Source organism: Neoarius graeffei, chromosome 5 (assembly GCF_027579695.1).
Source record: "Neoarius graeffei isolate fNeoGra1 chromosome 5, fNeoGra1.pri, whole genome shotgun sequence".
In the NCBI taxonomy this organism is placed as follows: Eukaryota; Metazoa; Chordata; class Actinopteri; order Siluriformes; family Ariidae; genus Neoarius; species Neoarius graeffei.
Window position 1 is genome coordinate 54,317,537 of NC_083573.1, and position 19,411 is coordinate 54,336,947.

Sequence of the window (19,411 nt, forward strand, 5' to 3'; positions counted from 1 at the left end):
ATTCAAATTGCAATTTTGCAAAGCTGTTCAGGTTTCACTGCTCTGATTGGATTTCAGGTGTGTGGGTGGGGATGGATATAAATATAAAATCTCCGTCTCTGATGCCATTTCATTATTTTTATAAAACTTGTGCCGCAGCTCCACAGTGCAATGTGGTAAATAGGGAAGTCCCTTTCATTACACTCCATTTTAGTTTGTACAACTACTACTGCTTTTGTGCGAAATATCATTGCAACTACATCAGGAGGAGGAGGTGGTGGTTGTCGTCAATATTTAATGTGGGCAGTCAATCAGGAGGATCAGATCGGATATGCAAAAAAAAAAAAGGATTTGGACTGACCATGTGAACCTAACCTTACTGTCGTTTTGCAGCTTTAAAGTTTTAAGGTTAAACCATGTTGACCTGATCTAAGTTTTTAGATACACCTGCAATGGACAAGCCACATTTGTCTACAACACACACAGCATAGCATTCCCCTCGTACCACAACCAAGGATCACTGTGGCTGAAAGTAGTGCTTTATTCTGTTTCACTGGATCAATCGGTCTCTTCCTGCCTGCAACTGCACGCTGTCTGCAGCCTGAATGCTCGTCAGCTGTGTCTGAGTCGGGACCTCTTCTTGGCGCTGCTCCTCTTTTTATTTAAAAAAAAAAAAATCTGCTATAGATGGCGGGGCGGCACAGTGGTGTAGTGGTTAGCGCTGTCGCCTCGCAGCAAGAAGGTCTGGGTTCGAGCCCCGTGGCCGGCGAGGGCCTTTCTGTGCGGAGTTTGCATGTTCTCCCCGTGTCCGCGTGGGTTTCCTCCGGGTGCTCCGGTTTCCCCCACAGTCCAAAGACATGCAGGTTAGGTTAACTGGTGACTCTAAATTGACCGTAGGTGTGAATGGTTGTCTGTGTCAGCCCTGTGATGACCTGGCGACTTGTCCAGGGTGTACCCTGCCTTTCACCCGTAGTCAGCTGGGATAGACTCCAGCTTGCCTGCGACCCTGTAGAACAGGATAAAGCAGCTAGAGATGATATGAGCTATAGATGGCTTCGTTTTGAAACAGAGTGAAATGGATCTGTACACAGGCAGAGTGCAGGTAAGGAGAGAGCGACTGAACCAGTGAAGAAGAAAAAGCACAACTTTGAGCCACACTGGCTAACGCAGTACTCCTTCCAGAAGGGCGTCGAAACAGCCTAACAATCCTCATGCACTCATATGAATAGGACCATGTGAAAGTTTAACCTGAACACTTTGGAGCTGTGTATTTATCCACAGTATTTTATTGTTGCCAATATTTTTAGCTTGAAGTTACACTTCTTACTCATTGTCGGTGTAAAAACCCTGCCATTTTTCAGGTTTGGACCAATCCCAAATTTCTCTGAAGTCCAGTGACCCTGTGAAAAGACAATCAGTGTAGCTCTATTACGTGGCTCAGGTGTGTTGGAGTGGAGGAGATGACAAAATAAAGTACAGACAAACTCGCAAAAAAAAAAAAAATTGGCTATTGTGCTGACCATGTGATGAGACTAAAGGTACAATTTGATTGTCAAACTGGATGTTCTGTAAAATGCATGAAGTGAAAATGAAAAAATCTTTTCAACAGGGGATAACGATAACAGCACTTTCACTTTCTTAAAGCCGATGATAAAGCTGCTATTGTATAAATGTAAAATGCAAATAAAGCATGCAGCTACATTTTGCACAACTCTGTTCATTCAGCCATATGAAGTCATTTAGACATTAGTCTTTCTGCAGTTTTAATGCGACCACACATTAGCCTACATGTGTTCGGCTGAGGGTTGAAGTAAGTGTGTGAGAGAGAGAGGGGATCAGTCGTCTTCCAGGCGTTTAGTGGTTACATGATGGCTCATGTTTCCACTGTGTCAGTTCTCTCACCAGTGCTATAAATTAATAGTGTACGTGTTTAGTACAGGTCTTTCCAAACACAGTAACTACACTATTCTTCTGTCACTATGCAGTTTTATAGCACAGTATCCATGCTGTAGATTGACTGCGTTAATTTACCTTGGAGACACTACTTTTGAGGAAGGTGTTCACTCGATAGTTAGCTCGGAGACCCCAAAAGACAGATGCTGATCTGCCTATCTGTTAAGCTGCAGTTTGGGCAAACGTGCATGACGTCCTTTTGTTTCTCTTTAAGTCGGTACGTGTGTGTATGGATAATTTTGAGTGACTTGGAATTTTTAATTTTTTAAAAATTTTCCTCTGTAGGTGACGTTTCAGCAATTCAGTTAAGGCACTAAAGCACACCAGCGAACAAGGCCTAACTGTAATTATTCCATTCAGTGACCTTTAAAATGAGGTCAGCTTTCCATCCACAGAACTCGCTCGTACTTCCCCCAAAATATTCACCCCACACACTTATCTGGTTTTCATCCATCACTCAGCCAATAATTCGGATTAGAGGCAAAGGGTCACGTGCTGTTTGGACTTTTTCTCCATTACGTTCACATTTCACCATCTTCATGGGTTTTCAGTCGGGCTCGACCAATATATTGAGAGGCTGATAATGGTGCTTAATAATCTTATCAGGATTCGCAGATATGAGGCCAATCAGGGACCGATAAGGTGCTATTATCCTGTCGCGCAGCTAGCCAGTTCACCTGAAGGATTCACTACACACGCGGCTTTGATGAGCAACAATCAGAACCATGCTGCGTATGTCAGTATGTTTTGTCAACCAAGTTTTACTTCTAAAGGTGATGGGTTACATTATATAGTGCTTTTGTGTTCTTGAACAAATATTCCTCGAATGATACCCCTTTTCCACCAAATCAGTTCCAGGGCTGGTTCGGGGCCAGTGCTGGTTCACAACTCGTTCAACTTGCGAGCCAGCTGAGAACCAGTTTGCTTTTCCATAGCTCGGGGTGCTAAGGGAAGCCACGTCAGTTATGTCGCTGTATACGTCAGTTACGTCGCTACGTTTGCGTAAACCTTGGCGCGAATATCGAAGCAAAAACAACGCGGAAGAAGTAGCAGCAACAACAATAATAATAATGGATGACTTCGCGTTTGTACAGCTGCGGCTTCTTGTCGCTTAAAAATGGTGATCTTTCGCGGTCTTGTTATTGTTGTTGGTCTCAACAACCCCCCCCGCTGACGTAAGCAGTTCTTTCCTCTGGCCCAGCAGAGAGTTGGTGCTAGCCTGGAACCGGTTTTTCTGGCCCCAGAGCCAGTTCTTTGTCAGTGGAAACAGAAAACCCAGTTCCAAACTAAGCACTGGCCCCAAACCAGCCCTGGAACTGCTTTGGTGGAAAAGGGGCATCAGTTTACTAAGAGATCCCAGTGTTAAGTTTTAGTAAGCTAGCTGGTATCCTATGGCATCAGATTTGTCATGTCACGAGCGTGATAAAACGTGCTCACGAGCACATTATTTCTTCACACGTGGAGATATTAACTGTCACTCGTACAATACAAGTCCTCGCAAGCAAATTTCAACAACTCGAGTGCAAGCTCAGCATCATATGGAGTAGCATGCTAAGCTAGCTGCAATTGCTGGGTTTCACGTGACGTCATATCCGCCTCATTGGTTATTCCACACTTTAGCTGGTGGTCTACTAAAGCTCAGTTGACAGTGTTTTGTATGGAGAAGGTGCATTGCTCGCATGGAAAATGCCTTACGCTTGCGTTGTTTTCTAGGTTGTTTGAATTGATCAAACCATGAAACTGAAAAGTTTCTTCAGAGTTCCCCGTGAACTAAAAAGGGTGAACAAACACAGGATTTCACAAAAAGACGTCGAGAAAGGTGGCTTTTGAACCTCTCACTGAAATCGAAGGGAGCCGAGTCGAAGCATGCTCGAGTTTGCAGCGATCGCTTTGTGAAAGGTTTGCATCTCCCTCTCAGCTATGTCCTTGGTGTTTTCCAAGTACTTTTCCTGCTACGTGTCGTTATTTCATGGGACTCTTTGTCACGAAGCGCTAAAGTCCCCAGCTGTTTCTTTGTCTACACCTCACAAAGTCCATATGCATGAAGGTTGTGACAAAATTCTTACACAGCCGTACAGTTACAATGCGCTGTGATCATGTCTCCATCTTGTTTAACTAAGATCCAGGTCTTTAAAGGGGTTTCTGATGATCTTTGCGAATGATTTACCTGCGAGATAAGAGCCAACACAAGTGAGAATCAAGCGAACGGTTTGTTTACACTTCAGCTTGCAGCGCTTCGTTGTAAAGACGTGAATAAAAAGCTTTTAAAAAAAATCATACTTACATGGGCAAAAACAATACAGGATTCATTTGGCAGTGACTTGATACCAAGGTCCTTCACCCAGCCACATTTAAAAAAAAAAAAAAAAAAAAAGTTGTAAGCCTCCATACTCTTCCACACTTTCATCTGTTTTGCGGTGTAGAAGGACGTCTGCAACACGGGATAGTTCGAGATGTCGGGGAACTCGACTGAAGGGTAGTTTTCGACATCGTATGACATCCTTCTTTCCCAGACTGTAGGGGTCGATTCCATGCAACATAGCAATCTTCTGAATATATCTAAAGCGAGCAGTGGCTTCTAGATCATGAGCATACTCTTAAGTTATCGCTAGTTGTTTGCGCTACGGCAGCCGTTTAGACCACCAGCTATTTCACTTCCAGTAAAACCGCTAAGAAAAGTCACGTGACTGAATCCCAGAGATTAACCAAAGATGCAAGCTAATCTTTGAGAGCAGTTTTACCAGTGACATTGCTTCCACAGGCTCGCTAATGTGTTTTATGTAATACTAATTTTTCATTCAAAAGCAGGAATTTAGAGGTGTGAGGTTAATAGAGCAACTGCTACGTTAGAGAACGAAAGTCAGCAATACATTCACCTATAATCGCCTGCAGACGGTACCCTTTTTATCCTGTTCATATTCGCTTCAGTAAGAGTATATGGAGTATTTTTGCATTTCGTTGTGTTGCTCGATTGTGCTTTACATGCGATTTAATGTGTTTTCCATGTCGGATTATATGGTAAACTGTGATTAGAGAGTGACTTTATTCTGTGTACATCAGTAAGAGCAGCCTGGGCTCATGCGGAAAATGCAGTCACAGAACAAAAACATTCTATAAAAAAGCGAGCTTGAGGTAATGTGCAATTATTTATTTTTTCTGTCCATTAGCATGTTTATATTTCGCCATTCTCTACACTGTCCTCTTATTGATGGCTTTTAGACAAGCATCACTGTTTCCTGTCGCTGCTCGAACTTCAGCCGTCTTTAGTTGCTGCAACTTGGTTGCCAGGGAGCGTCACATGATGCATTTGCAGAGTTCAACTTGCAGCCAAATTTTTTTTTAATTTTTTTTAAATCCAAGGAAGATTTGTAACACCTCTGCTCTGTGCTTTTCTGTGATTGAGGTTCTAGTACAGGGGTCATCCACTAGCCAACCACAACCCTGATGGAGACAGAGCAAAGTATTTCAAAAGTATGTGGACCTCACGGGCGGCACAGTGGTGTAGTGGTTAGTGCTGTCGCTTCACAGCAAGAAGGTCCGGGTTCGAGCCCCGTGGCTGGCGAGGGCCTTTCTGTGTGGAGTTTGCATGTTCTCCCTGTGTCTGTGTGGGTTTCCTCCGGGTGCTCCGGTTTCCCCCACAGTCCAAAGACATGCAGGTTAGTTTAACTGGTGACTCTAATACCCTGTCCACACTAGGGATTTTGTACCGATACGAAACTACTTTCGTACCACAACACCTGTACACACTAGCAACTGTAGCGGTATAACTGTATCGGTATGAAACCCACAAATGTATGGGTTTCGTACCGGTACAGTATCGGTACTGTAGCGCTTCGCTGTAGTGTGGACAGATGAAGCGGTTCTGTATCGGTACAAATATAATGCGCATGCGCAAAGTCACACACCTCAATCGATGTCTTCGCTGAATAAAATAGTGAAGAACGGAGCTTCGTTTGTTTCTTTCTCAACTGCCTCGCGCATTTTATACGATTCCACTGAATAAATGACCACCAGAAATAGACTGTACATTGACAACAAAAAGCACACACACGTTTCATCCGTACGGAAGCTGAGAGGCCCTTCATATAATCCTTTTTTTAAATTTTTTTTTTATTCACCTTGTTATCCTGAGATAACGACATAATTAATTCAGGATCTCGAGAAAACAACACAACTAATTCGAGATCTCTTGAAAACAAAATTATTCCGTGATCTCGAGTAAACAGCTGAGAAATGGTTCATTCAGGTGCACCAAGAGACTTGTGATATGCTGACTTCGGGGCTATTTCTCATTCTGTCTAGACGCAACTTTGGTCATTAGAATGTCTGGAATAATCGATCACCTAATAAGGCAATATTTTGATCAGGGGTTGACACGGAGAGATTGCATTAAGTCTTTTAATAAGGGATAATTTCAAAATTAGTCCGCGGCACCGCCGCAGAAGACTGGCCCGGCTTCGTCTCTGCCGACGGAGATGCAGTGATCCAGCTGAGATCATGAAATTTTGTTTTCTCGAGATCACGGAATAATTGTTTTGTTTTCTCGAGATCTCAAAATAACGGATGCCATATATTCTCGGAAGGAAGTTACTCGGTAACCACGGAAACTTTTCGCGCACGCGCATTTCAACTACCGTGAAAGAAAACCGCAAACATTTCTCGCTAGTGTGGACAGATGCACTCAACTGTACCGGTATACTTTGTATCGATACAGTTATACCACTATCGTACCGGTATAAGTGTGAACACAGCATAAATTGTGAATGGTTGTCTGTGTCAGCCCTGTGATGACCTGGCGACTTGTCCAGGGTGTACCCCGCTTTTCGCCCGTAGTCAGCTGGGATAGGCTCCAGCTTGCCTGCGACCCTGTAGAACAGGATAAAGCGGATGTGTGCCTCTTCCCTAAATTGTAACCACAGAAGTTGTAAGAATTGTATCGAATGTCTCTGTCTGCTGTAGCATTAAGACTTCGTTTCACTGAAACTAAGGTCCTTTATGGCCTGAGCCTAAACCTCAACCCCACTGATCACCTTTGGGATGAACTGGAATCCAGACTGCTGCCTCAATTGACATCAGACCCTGTATCCTTCTACAGGGTCGCAGGCAAGCTGGAGCCTATCCCAGCTGACTACGGGCGAAAGGCGGGGTACACCCTGGACAAGTCGCCAGGTCATCACAGGGCTGACACATAGACAACCATTCACACTCACCTACGGTCAATTTAGAGTCACCAGTTAACCTAACCTGCATGTCTTTGGACTGTGGGGGAAACCGGAGCACCCGGAGGAAACCCACGCGGACACGGGGAGAACATGCAAACTCCGCACAGAAAGGCCCTCGCCGGCCACGGGGCTCAAACCTGGACCTTCTTGCTGTGAGGCGACAGCGCTAACCACTACACCACCGTGCTGCCCTGGAAAGAACAGCATGGCTCAAAAAATTGAGTGTCAGTTTATTCTCCATTTTGAGTTCAAAAGATACTGTAGATAACTAATGGTTAAGCATTACATGGTGTCTGTTGTTGCCCTTTGTTATCCTTGTTGTTTGCTTATTTGGATCTTTGTAAGTAAGGATCTTCATAAATTGCTTGCTGGTTGTGCTCCCCCGATACAGCGCATAAAGGCTTTACTGTTTTCAGGAGTGTGCTGTGTTTTTGAATGGAGAAACTAGTGGACTTTTCTCTTGGCTCCTTTGCCAGAGTTATTGTCAGACCTTATACGTTTGTGTCTCTTTGCCATAATCAGTGAGCTTATCTGAAGTTGGTTCGAACAGCGGTGGAGTGATGCAACGCATTAGCAGCATACTCGCACAAATAGCCGAGCGTCAAATTCCCAAATCGCTCGTTAAACCACCACCGAGGCGCATATGTTTGCATGCATGCTTGACGCGAGTCTTGCTGCTTTTGTGCTGCTCTGACACCACAGGAAAGCTTTTAAGGATGCCACTACCCCCTCCTCTCCTTTCCTTGTTTCTTCACCCCCTTTGTTTCCAACAGATTGTTCTCTCTGAGAGCTGGCACCTCCCTGCTGAAGCCTGATGAAAACAGGGGAAGGAAGAAGGATGGCAGGAATGACTGCTGGAAAGGCAGGAAAATGGGGGGGGGAGTGATGGAGCTATGTTTGGAGCAGCGTCTTCCTGATCTCACCCGTGCCAGCCAGACATAGTGCCGTTTACCCACAGGGTAATTAATCCAGCCTGCTGGTTGCTATAGCAACACCTGGTGCCAGAGAGAGAGAGAGAGAGAGAGAGAGATGTGTATACAAGTGAAAGCGCAAGAGCACAGAAGTTGCGTGCTCTTTCACTCACCTTAGCATCCTGTCTGCTCGAATGCTGGTGTTTCCCCTTTATTTATCTGCACATGCGGGTGCTTTGCTTTGTTGTCTTTAAGGAATTGGATCGAGGAAGTTTACAGATTGTGGTGTAGATGACTTGCAACCACGTGATCAAAATGTGTCACATCATGAGCGTCCGCCACGATGGAGGATATACAAAGCAACTAGGATGGTAGCCGCTGAAAGCGTGTCTGTAAACACTGCTGAATTTTCTCAGTATTACCACGATTTGAACACTCGAGCGAAGATTCAATACAAAGAGAAGATCGATGCAGTATGTGTGGTTTTGACCCATGTTATTTAAAAAAAAGTCAGATTTTTCTGAGGACAAGGCGCTTCTACCGACCGTCGAGTACCCAGATATTGTGTTCTATCTGGTTTGGCAGACTTCATGGGTCGACAAATCTCAAATGAAGGCTTATAAGTCCATGGAGGCCTATAACTTCTGTGTCTCTGAATGGGTAAATAAATAAATACGTTATTAATTAAACCAGTCAACGATGACAAAGCAGTTGTACTTGCAAGGGTAAGTTAGGGCTTCTTTTGCATTTACTTTATTTCTGTGTGTAAACAACAGTGTGAAATTTTGACAAGTTTCTAGCTTTATGGCTCACAAATCACATTTCAATTTATTTCGGGTACAATTTTGCTGGCGCTCCTAGACGCGAAATGGTAATACGCGTGTAAAATTTTAACCACCACCAAGCGAACCACGACAAGTGAGCGCTCATTTCATAGCACAACTCCTAGCAACACGAAATTTAAATTTTTCCATGATATTATTGAGAGAGCTTTTGAATCTCACCTGAGATAAAATGATTACTGCAAACACGAGCTGTTTTTGGTTTTAGCCTCTGTTAGATCAGCCCTGCCGATGTTGTTCAGCCATGCTCGTCTCCTCTCCGTACTAAGCCTCAGTTTCCTCGCCCTCTTTCCAAATCACGGACGGAATTCTTAAAAACTCGGAACGTACCAAGGTCACGAGTACTGTGGTGACCACAACCATATACAGCACACTGGTATGGCATTGCTAAAAGAACACTTAAAGCAGTGGAAAAACAAAGAGTTGCGCATGCATGACTGTTTTGTATGGAATGTCACTTGACCACGCATTTGTAGCTCCACCAACATGGCCGACATCCGGGTTTCTATTTTGCTTTGAGGTCACTTGCGAGTCAAGGATTTCACCATAAGGGGTTACACGTGTACTTTTTTTTTAAAATAGATGATGCAACCAGGTGAGACTAAAAACAACTGCTTCTGGCTGTGTTCATCTTTCTGATGTTGAGCAATTTAAGCAGTTTTGTTTTTAATTTGCTTCCAACTGTTCAAGATGAAGCTGGCTCTTAGAGCTGGTGCCAAATCGAGGATGGAAAATAACATGGGGGAAGTGTTGTAAGGTGACATGGTTCCATGGTAAATTTTAATAGCTAGCATAAAAATCAAACTCCAGGTTTATAAATATTTTGGCTTACAAATAAAAAAATATCCATGCTTTATAGGTGAGGTCTATCAGTGGTCCATCTTAATGATCTACTTAAGGCCCATGCTTTTCACTGTGATGGTGCTTGAGCTCTTGTGTGAAACTGACAGCAGTGCTGTTGGTGAGCTGCTATGACTGTTTTTGGCATGTGCAGCTTTAACTGACTTACTGGTCTAAAGCCCTCTTTCATAAAGGAACTAAATTCATCCCCACCAAAAAAACAATGCTGTAGATGGACGATTCACTGAAGTAGGACATCGTTACTTATTTTTGATTTATTGCTTTAAAACTAGTTCAATTTGGCAACCCAGTGTCAGATCATGCATCGGATCTGCACAAACTGCCCAATTTCTACAGTGATTTTTGTTAACGTGGTTTGAATCCACCAGGGAAGGCTGCCTGAGTAATAACGGCTCCATATGCATGTTAGTGCTGGCTAGCATTTTTAGCTTGTGATGAGTAGACTGACTGATTTGGAGACGTGTTACAAATAACATGGTGTATCTTTCCATAGGTGACCATCAGATTGACCATCTGACTTTTAAGGGATTAACTCCCAGTGTGTACCCCACCATGTTTAAGTATTCACGCCTACCTGAGTGGCTTCAGGGTAGCAAAAATAGTCAGCCTGAAGTAATCCTGTTGTAATTCACTATTTCTGTTGTGACATTATTGTTGAAGGCCAGTCTGTGGCTGCTCCCGTTTCTGCTTGGTCCAGCATGTGGATTAATAACCACCTTTAGATTCCTCCACAAAGATGGAGTGATTTTAGCAGCAAGCCAGGGCCTGCCTTCCCTTTCTGCTGCAGTCATTCAAAATTAAACAAGCGTGAAGTTGTTGGCCCTGGGGATGCCCCTCCCCTGTCTTTATGCACACTCCCAGTGTTCCATGCTCAGCACATGGGTTGCGAAATGTGTAGTGAGATCTTTTATAGAAAGGTGTTTTGATTTCTAATTTATTTCTGATGTACGTTCCGATTTATGACTTGCAGCTCACGTAATTGGGTCATGGTGCACTTGGTAGAAAAGTCACCACCGCATGATGTAACCAGAGGGTTAATATTTAGCAGCGCTATAACTTCAGCAGAGAGAAGTATATGGCTACCTGCAGATTTCTCTCTGACCAGGCTGTGAACCGTCTAAGCAGATGTAAATGCCTAGGAGTGTGTCCTAGAGGATGATTCAGACGTGGACAAGTTTGTTGGCACCCTTACAGTTCATTGAAACAATGCATTATTCCTCCTAAAAAGCGATGAAATTAAAAGCAATTTTCTCATGTACACCTGCATGCCTGTGGTATCTCATGGAGTAAAGCAAAAAAAAAAGTCAAAGAGAAATACTTGCTTATTCTGCAAAGATATTCGAAAGCAGCCTGGACAGATTTTTTTTTAATTTTTTTGTACTCCTCAAAGATGATAAAGAACTGCCTTATAGTAATTTCAAATTAACTGTTTTCTTTCATGCCACATCTTCAATCTTGTAATCCAGGGCTTTTCAAAGTGTAGGGCGCGCCTCCTAGGGGGTGCCAGAGTTCTTCAGGGGGGGCGCAATGTGGGGAAAAATAAACCAGAATAAGTTACTATTGCGGACATTGAGCGAACTTCAGCTAGCCTTTGCCAGAGACAAAATGGATCGATTTTTAGTACCTAAAGCTACAGTGAGTGAGGAGACAGAGTCTGGGCCAAGCAAAAAAAGAAGGAAGTATGACCACGATTATTTAGGGCCCGTTTACACGAGGACGCTGTCGGGTAAAAACGACTAAATATTTAATAGAAGTGCCTTTCGTTTACACGAGGACGGCGTTTCCGAGGCTGAAAAACGGATAAAATTGAAAACGCCTTTCAAAGTGGATAAGTTTAAAAACGGCCCCCGTTGCATATCCGTCTAAACTACCCAATACGCGAAACTCTGCTCGGATCTGCTCACGTCGGGTACGCGTTTACGTCATACCTATGTCATATACTGCACTTGCCAGCCCGGGAAGTAAGAAAGTAAGTAAAAAAGTAAGAGCATGTCTGATTACATCAAACCAACGGACCTTCAAGCTGCTCTGTGTTTTAATGCAGTAGATGTGTTTTCCTGCTCACCCGCCCAGCTGGAGCTCCTCAGTTTGGTGTCGCCAAGGTACACACACACACGCACGCGCGCGCCGCCTATTCAAGCCGCTCGTGAAACCATAAACCCGAGACTGAAAACAAAACTAGCAGCCGAACGGGTTTATTTTGCTGAGATGGACACTGCCTTTTCTCTTCTTCACCGAAACAAGAGTGAGTGTTACTTAATAAAGGCAGATTAAAAGAGTTTCGGTTTGCTCCTGCTCCTCCCTCGAGCACTACAGTACCTCAGCCGGTGTTCTGAAATTTCTTCCTACCTATAATTTCTTCCTACCCGGTGTTCTGTAAAGTTATCCTAGCAAGTTCTCATACAGACCGTTTTATTATTCAAAACAAGTCATTACAAATTATTTGACTCGGCCAAAGACTCGACCAATACGCACAAAACATAAAAATCGGCAAATGCGTGAAATTCTCACCGATTTTCTATCAGCCCAGCTGATCGGTGGGACAAAACCTACTGTTGAATTTTCCTACCCTCCTGGATTTCGCGCATGCGTAGTAGGCTTGGTAGGATAACTTGACAGAACAGCGGCGCAGATGTGCAGATCAGACAAGACGGAAGACGTTGCGCATGCGTGCAGACATAGCGGAGACATTTATGCGTCACCGTATAGACGCAGATTTCCTCCTTGAAAACGGTCGTGTAGACGCGGAAAAAAGTGAGAACAAAAACGGACTTTTGCGTTTTTGTTTTATACCGTCCCCGTGTAAAGTGGGCCTTAAAGTTTGGATTTTCATGGACTGGATCTGAAGATGCTCCACTGCCACAGTGTGTTGTCTGCCAAGAGGTGCTAGCTAACGATGCTATGAGATGTTTAAAATGTGTAAAACAAGATGTTTAAAAAAAAAAAAAGCACAGATGTTTAAAATGTGTAAAAGAAGAAAATGTGTACAACAACCATTTTTTAAAAATACGAATGGAACATTAAGTATAGCAACAAAAATTGTAAGGGGGGGGCGCTGTTGTTTATTTGCTCTCTGGGGGGGGGGGCTCACTCTCCCACACTTTGAAAACCCCTGTTGTAATCAGTCTTTCAGTTTGTTTAAATGGAGAAAAGTTGTCACTTTGCCGTTTGATATCGTCGTGTGCACCATACTGAACATGGACCGGATAAAGCAAAGAAGAGTTGTTTGAGGAGATCAGAAAGAACATTATAGACGAGCATGTTAAAGGCAAAGTCTATAAGGCCATCTCCAAGCAGCTTGATGTTCCTGTGACTACAGCTGCACGTATTCAGGGGTTTAAGTTCCATGGGGCTGTAGCCAGCCTCCCTGGACGTGAACACACGAGGAAAGTCACCCACAGGTTGAACAGAAGGATGGTGTGAATGGTAGACAAAGAGCCAAGGACAACTTCCAAAGAGAGAGAAGCTGAACTCCAAGGTCAAGGTGCATCAGTGTCTGGTTGCACCATCTGTCGCTTTTTGAGTGACACTGAGCTCAATGGAAGAGGACCCAGGAGGACTCCATTGTTGAAAGAAGAACATGGCAAATAACGGTCTGGTAGGGGTGGGTGGGTTTTATTTTTTTATGCCTCTGCCACCGTAAGGTACGGGAGGCATTATGTTTTGGGGTTGTCCATGCATGCATGCGTCTGTCCGCGCGTGCGTCCGTCCGTCCGTCCCGAAACCTTGTGAATGTGATCTCAAAGGCTAATGAAAGGAATTTCACCAAACTTTCACCATTTGTGCGCTTTGGGACAAACATGGACTGATTTTAGATTTTGAGATCAAAAGGTCTGAGGTCAAATGTCTGTCCAAGAACCTGGTGAACACTATCTTCAAGGCAAATCAAAGGAATTTCACCAAACTTTCACCATTTGTGCATTTGGGAACAAAGACAAACTGATATTAGATTTTGAGATCAAAAGGTCTAAGGTCAAGGTCACTGTGAGGTCAAATGTCTGTCCGATTTCACCAGGTCAAGATTACTGTGAGGTCAAATGCCCATTCCCAAATCACAACTTAAGGCGTGTAGTCTACCGGGCGGAGGCATCCCCATCGACACCGTTGGCGTCGAGTTCTATCTAGTTTTTAATACATAATGACGAGCCATAATGCTTCTGGGAGCATGTCCTTTTGGACCGATGAAACAAAACTCAAGCTTATAGAGATTTTGCAGTCACGTGACCGGAAAGTTCACAACCGCCATCTTGTCGGTCAAAAACACCGCTGAATACTGCTGCACTCGTGTACAGAATGGATCAATTTCAACCGACGGACTACACGGCTCATTTTTCTATTGAACAGATAACTAGAGATATGTCTAAAATAAACGATCTACAGATTTGTGACCCTTATGGCTTTCCGGACGGAGTTTTCACGACCGGATTTTGAACTGCCAGCGGAATACCTGGACGTGTATAATTACCTCATTAACTTTCCCTCGCTGTTCAGTGGTGAAGCACTGCGTGCTTATAAATCTCCGGACAGTTATCTCTACAGAAATTCAGGATTTGTCAGCGACTCAGATGTGGCATCTTGTGAACAAGAATTCTCATTGGACGGGTAAGTCACTTAAGTATTGAGTATAGCACTGACCAGCCGATTATAGAATAAGGTAATTCCAAATCGTCCGTCTTGTTTACATGGATCTGGCGTTGGAGAGGTAGAGGCTTGGCAGTGGAGGTTTGAGTAGCTGTTTTCTGAGCTTAGTCAACAGGCCGGCTCTGCCTGCAGCCTCGCTTTTGCGTCCGCTCCCGGTGCCGCCTCCTTCGCTTTGCTTCCGATAACAATCCACGGAGACCCCGCTGGTCTCGCTATCTCGTCCAGAATGTTGTTGTTTTTTTTTTTTCTTCTCTCGTCCGGAATGTTGTGCATGCGATGGAAATCGCTACAAACTGTCATTTTCTGCTGGAAACCAATGTCCAGTAAGTCCATACGGTTGTAGTGGATATTGAAGTCTGGTACAGACGAACAACACGCGCAAAAATACACACAAAAAACATAAACGTGCACAGGTAGGGAGAGCTTGTAGCCGCAGCTGTTGTAGTAGAATTGGTTATAGTAGGTTTTTCCAGAAGCAAAGGTAGAAGTAGAAGGCGGAATATGGCGTTTGACCGACAAGATGGCGTCTGTCACAATCTGGATCGGCTGTGACGTCACATGCAAGTGCTCCATTGGCAAGTCATGTCAGCTCCATGTCCACAGATGGAAAAAAATGAAACTTTCAAAGAAAACACCATACCTACTGTGAAACACAGAGGAGGCCTGGTTGTGTGTTGGGGCTGTTTTGTTGCGCCTGGCACGGGGTGCCAGGAATCTGTGCAGGACGCAGTGAAATAAGACTATATCAAGGCATTCTGGAGCGAAATGTACTACCCAGTGTCTGAAAGCTCTGTCTCTGTCGTGGGTCCTCCAACAGGATAAAGATCCGAAACGCACTCAAGAATGATGAACAAAACACTGGACTGTTCTGAAGTGGCCTTCTATGAGCCCTGATCTGAATCATGTTGAACATCTCTGGAAAGAGCTGAAACGTGCAGTGTGGAGAAGGCACCCTTCAAACCTGAGCGAGCTGGAGCAGTTTGCTCAGGAAGAGTGGGCCAAACTTCCTTTTGACTGGTGCAGAAGTCTCCTCGAGAGCTACAGAGATTTATTATTTGCAGTGATTGCCTCTGAAAGTTGAACAACAAAATTAGATTAAGGACCCCATCATTTTTGCCCATGCTGTTTTCAATCTTTTTTTTATTTAAAATATTCTGTCGAATTCAAAATCAAAAGCGAAATTTTTTTTTTTTAAATTAAATATGGAATAAACAATGATGGATGCCAGTTACTTTGTCAATTTCAAGTTATTTCAGAAAAAAAAAAACTATGGGTGGATGTTTTTAAATAAATATGGAAGGGTACCAGCAAATTTGTTCATGTCTGTGTGGTGAGCTTTCATGCAGTCAAATGTATGAAAATTTAGCAAAAAATATGATCTTAAGCTGTATTTTATGTCTTATTTTGATCATTTCTGACACAGTGCTGCAATGTGACATCTGCTGGTACTGGGGCATGGCTTTATTTCATTACTACAGTGTCAAAATGCATCTTTGATCTATTTGACACAAGCACGCTCGTCTACTTGATGGAAAATCATCAGTCGTAAATATAGTTTTACAGAACAGGTAATGGTAGGTGGTTTGATGGAGGAAAAAAAATGGAGCTCCCCCTCCTTTTGGTGCAGCTCACAATAGCTTCACATTTAAACACATGCAGCAGACACAAGGCCACAAGAAAGACACCAGTGGTTGTACAGTACAGGATAACCAAAGACATTCCACTATTGAACTTTTGTGAAAGTGCAAACACGAGGATTTATAAAGTCGTGCTCAGCTCCCAGAAATTAAGGTTTGACTCATTTTGTGTCAGTACTTGAGCTGTGTAATATCCATGTTAGACTAGTGGCAAAATCTGAAAAGAGGCCTAGAAATCACTTTAGGGAGGACGGAATGTTGGCTTGTGGCACCTACCGTATTTATCCTAATAAACACGCCCGGGCACGATGCAAAACATGAAGGGGGAGCGTCAATTTCGACCCTTAAATGACAAAACATCGAACATGACAAAATCATCAGAATTTAAAACATTTATTTTGAAACACATGAAAATACATTTATGTCCAAAAAGTCAAGTAAACAATGTCCAGCTCGCTTATAAGGATAACATTGGTAAGTAAACTATTTGTAGTGACGTCACAATTCACGTCATCGTCGATGTTTGTTTGTTTATGAGCTCACAAAACAAAATGTCGTCCTCAAAACGATCCTTCACCGCTAGTTTTAAGTTAAAGGTTGTAGAACTGGCAGAGCAGAAAGGCAAACACTTAGCTGCAAAAACATTTAATGTTCACCGTAAACGTGTACAAGAGTGGTGCAAACAAAAGGTACGTCTCCACCCGTATTGATATCCGCAGCAGAGTGAATGTCCGTATTTTATACTGTCCATGTTTACTAACGCGATTTCCGGTAAAAAAAAAAAAAATCAGCGGTGAAATTGAACGTCTCTGTTGTGGTTTGTTGGATTTAAAGTTTGTTAAATGAAGAAAATGGTTGGTAAATACTATTCTAGCTCAAAGTCGTGGAGGCGTGTCAAATAGGGAGGGCGCTTCTATAAGGATAAATACAGTATGTTAGGTGGTTAATATGACCCTTAATGGACACATTTTTGGTGGATGCCACTTGAATTAGGCTTTTAATAATTTTGTATGTGGAAAAACATAATTACCACCCCTAAAATGTACTGCTTGAAGGGAGGCTGCTTTCATATATATATATATATATATATATATATATATATATATATATATATATATATATATTTTTTTTTTTTAAGTCGTGCTATTTTGTCAGAGCTTGTAAATGTTGAATAACAGTCTTTGTGATAAAGGATGTCGGTTTCTTCATCTACATCACTATTTTGAATCCTTTCTATGGTGTGGAAGTTGTCCACGTCGTTGTACTTTTTGCGTTCCGCTGCAGCTTGACGAACTCGTTCAAATCCAGTGTCTCCAAGTTTTCTTGTATCCTTTTTCAGGTTTTTTTTCTCTGACAGAACAGACACAGATCCCAGTCAGAAGTAGTGTCAGAACTTCTCTTTTGGCTATACATGACAGATTCCATCGTGCTTGTTTAGCATTTGTCATAATATCCTGCCAAAGAAAAGCACATATTCAGAAATTGTGCTATTTTGTATTTATCCTTACCCTAAGCTTATCCTAAGTGAAAATTGACTTAAGAGTCAGTGGTATCCATGGTTCATGAAGCAACTGTCATCTATGCTTACTCCAGACAAAGCAAGATTAATCATAATTTTACAATCTGCAGGGTACCTGGTGAAAGAGAGATGTTACAATACTTAACTAAATTAAGAATGACTTGTTTTGGTTTCCGTTCAATCATTCCAGTCTGTTACCATGAATAACAAGATACATATAAAATAGAGAAGTATTGTTTAAGTTTCATATATAGTGGGTGTATATACATAATAAATACGTTTATCACTTTAGAAATCATAAAAGATTTTGTGTGGTCGCCTTAATTTTCCATTGACAATCTGTTGAACTGATGCAGGTGGACTGTCGCAGTATAGCTTATTATGCAATCCATCTTATTCAAGTTTACAAGGCATTTTCGTATTCTGGGAGCATTGAGGTTCCATTTGACACGCTTAAATATGTGGTATTGGTGCATTGGGTGTAGTGAAGATATTTAGAAATAAAAGCAGAAATGCATGTAGTTTGATTGAAATTGGTTAGTTTCATTTTTTCAACACAATGTTTGATGAATCTCATACCTCCTTCTGAAACATGTATATCTGAGTGTTATATTTAAAAAAAGCTCTTTTTATCAGCTTTCATACAATGAGTCGTTAACATATGCCATTTTTTATTTCTGACATGGGAGAAGATGCATTAGGAGTAACCCTTATTTTTCAGCCAAGAAAACTGGCCGAAAATTGAGTGGGGTGGTGGCCATTAAGTTTTTGGTGTAAAACAATTTTTAGAAAGCCTACTTTAGGTGGCATCCACACTAAATGAGTTCAGTAGGGGCCATATTAACCCCATAACATGGATGCCACAAGCTAACATTCCGTCCTCCCTTAAGTGAAATTTGGCCACCAGTCTATGTCCCTGTATAGCTTCTAATAGCACTTGAATAACACTGAGCATCTTTCTGCGGTTACTTAAGGATGTCCTACTCTGAGGCCTTTTTCAGCAAATGTAATAAATCACAAAAGGGTATAGAAATGAAAGTGCGACGTGTCCAATCTAAATGAATTGTGCTGTGTGAGTGGGTCCAGGTCTTGTGCAGGTACACGGCTCTGTTAGAGACAGCATGCTGAGGTAGCTTTTTCTCCTGCACGTCATTCTGTCAGGAGTCATATGGGAACCTGCAACTTGGGGCTTTTTGGTCCTCATGCTTGGGGAAAAAAAAACCCAGCAAGAGCACTGCAACTGACAGTCTGTACCACCGTTTCCATTAATAGCCATATTCAACTTCCAGTGTAGACTTGGTGGAGGAAAATGTTGAGTTCTGTGGAGGAATGAGTTTACATGGGTGTCAATCTGCTCTTGAGTGTCTTGACTGTGCACGCCTCGGTTTATTTAGCAAATGTGGAGTCGTATCATGTATATTTGAGTTTTATTCATACAATATTTAACATTTTATTTTCTTGGCTGCTTCACTTGCGTTTTGTTAACTCTTTACCCCTCAAAGCAGTTGCTACAGCCACCCTTGTATATGTATATACTGTTCACCCTTATAGGGTATTAGGCAGAAAAAGAAAATTACCAGTCAAAAATAATATTTTATATAATCCTGATGAGCGCCGCAGGCGCGAAGTCCCTCTAGGGGGGTCTGGGGGCATGCCCCCCCCGAAAATTTTTGAAATTTAGACTTCATTTCCTGCATTCTAGGACATTTTCAGGGTGAAATGGCGTGTAATTTTTGATCAGAAATATTGCATATTTTTACTTTGTATTTTTTTCAGTTTCACTCCTGAATGTATCAGATGTATGTATGGTGTTTGATTTGGTAACAAAAGTGAAAAGAAAATAAAC

At 42.6% G+C, this 19,411-nt stretch overlaps 2 protein-coding genes across 2 annotated transcripts in view; one reads left to right on the plus strand and one right to left on the minus strand.

Annotated features, from left to right (window-relative positions):
• Positions 1-10,358, minus strand: part of pomgnt2 (protein O-linked mannose N-acetylglucosaminyltransferase 2 (beta 1,4-)) — a 127,333-nt gene extending 116,975 nt beyond the window's left edge. The window contains exon 1 of the mRNA XM_060922049.1: positions 10,343-10,358. The gene's annotated coding sequence lies outside the window, so the exon portion shown is untranslated. The remainder of the gene's footprint in view (positions 1-10,342) is intronic.
• snrka (SNF related kinase a) overlaps positions 1-19,411 on the plus strand; it is an 80,790-nt gene that overhangs the window by 39,210 nt on the left and 22,169 nt on the right. The window lies entirely within an intron of this gene.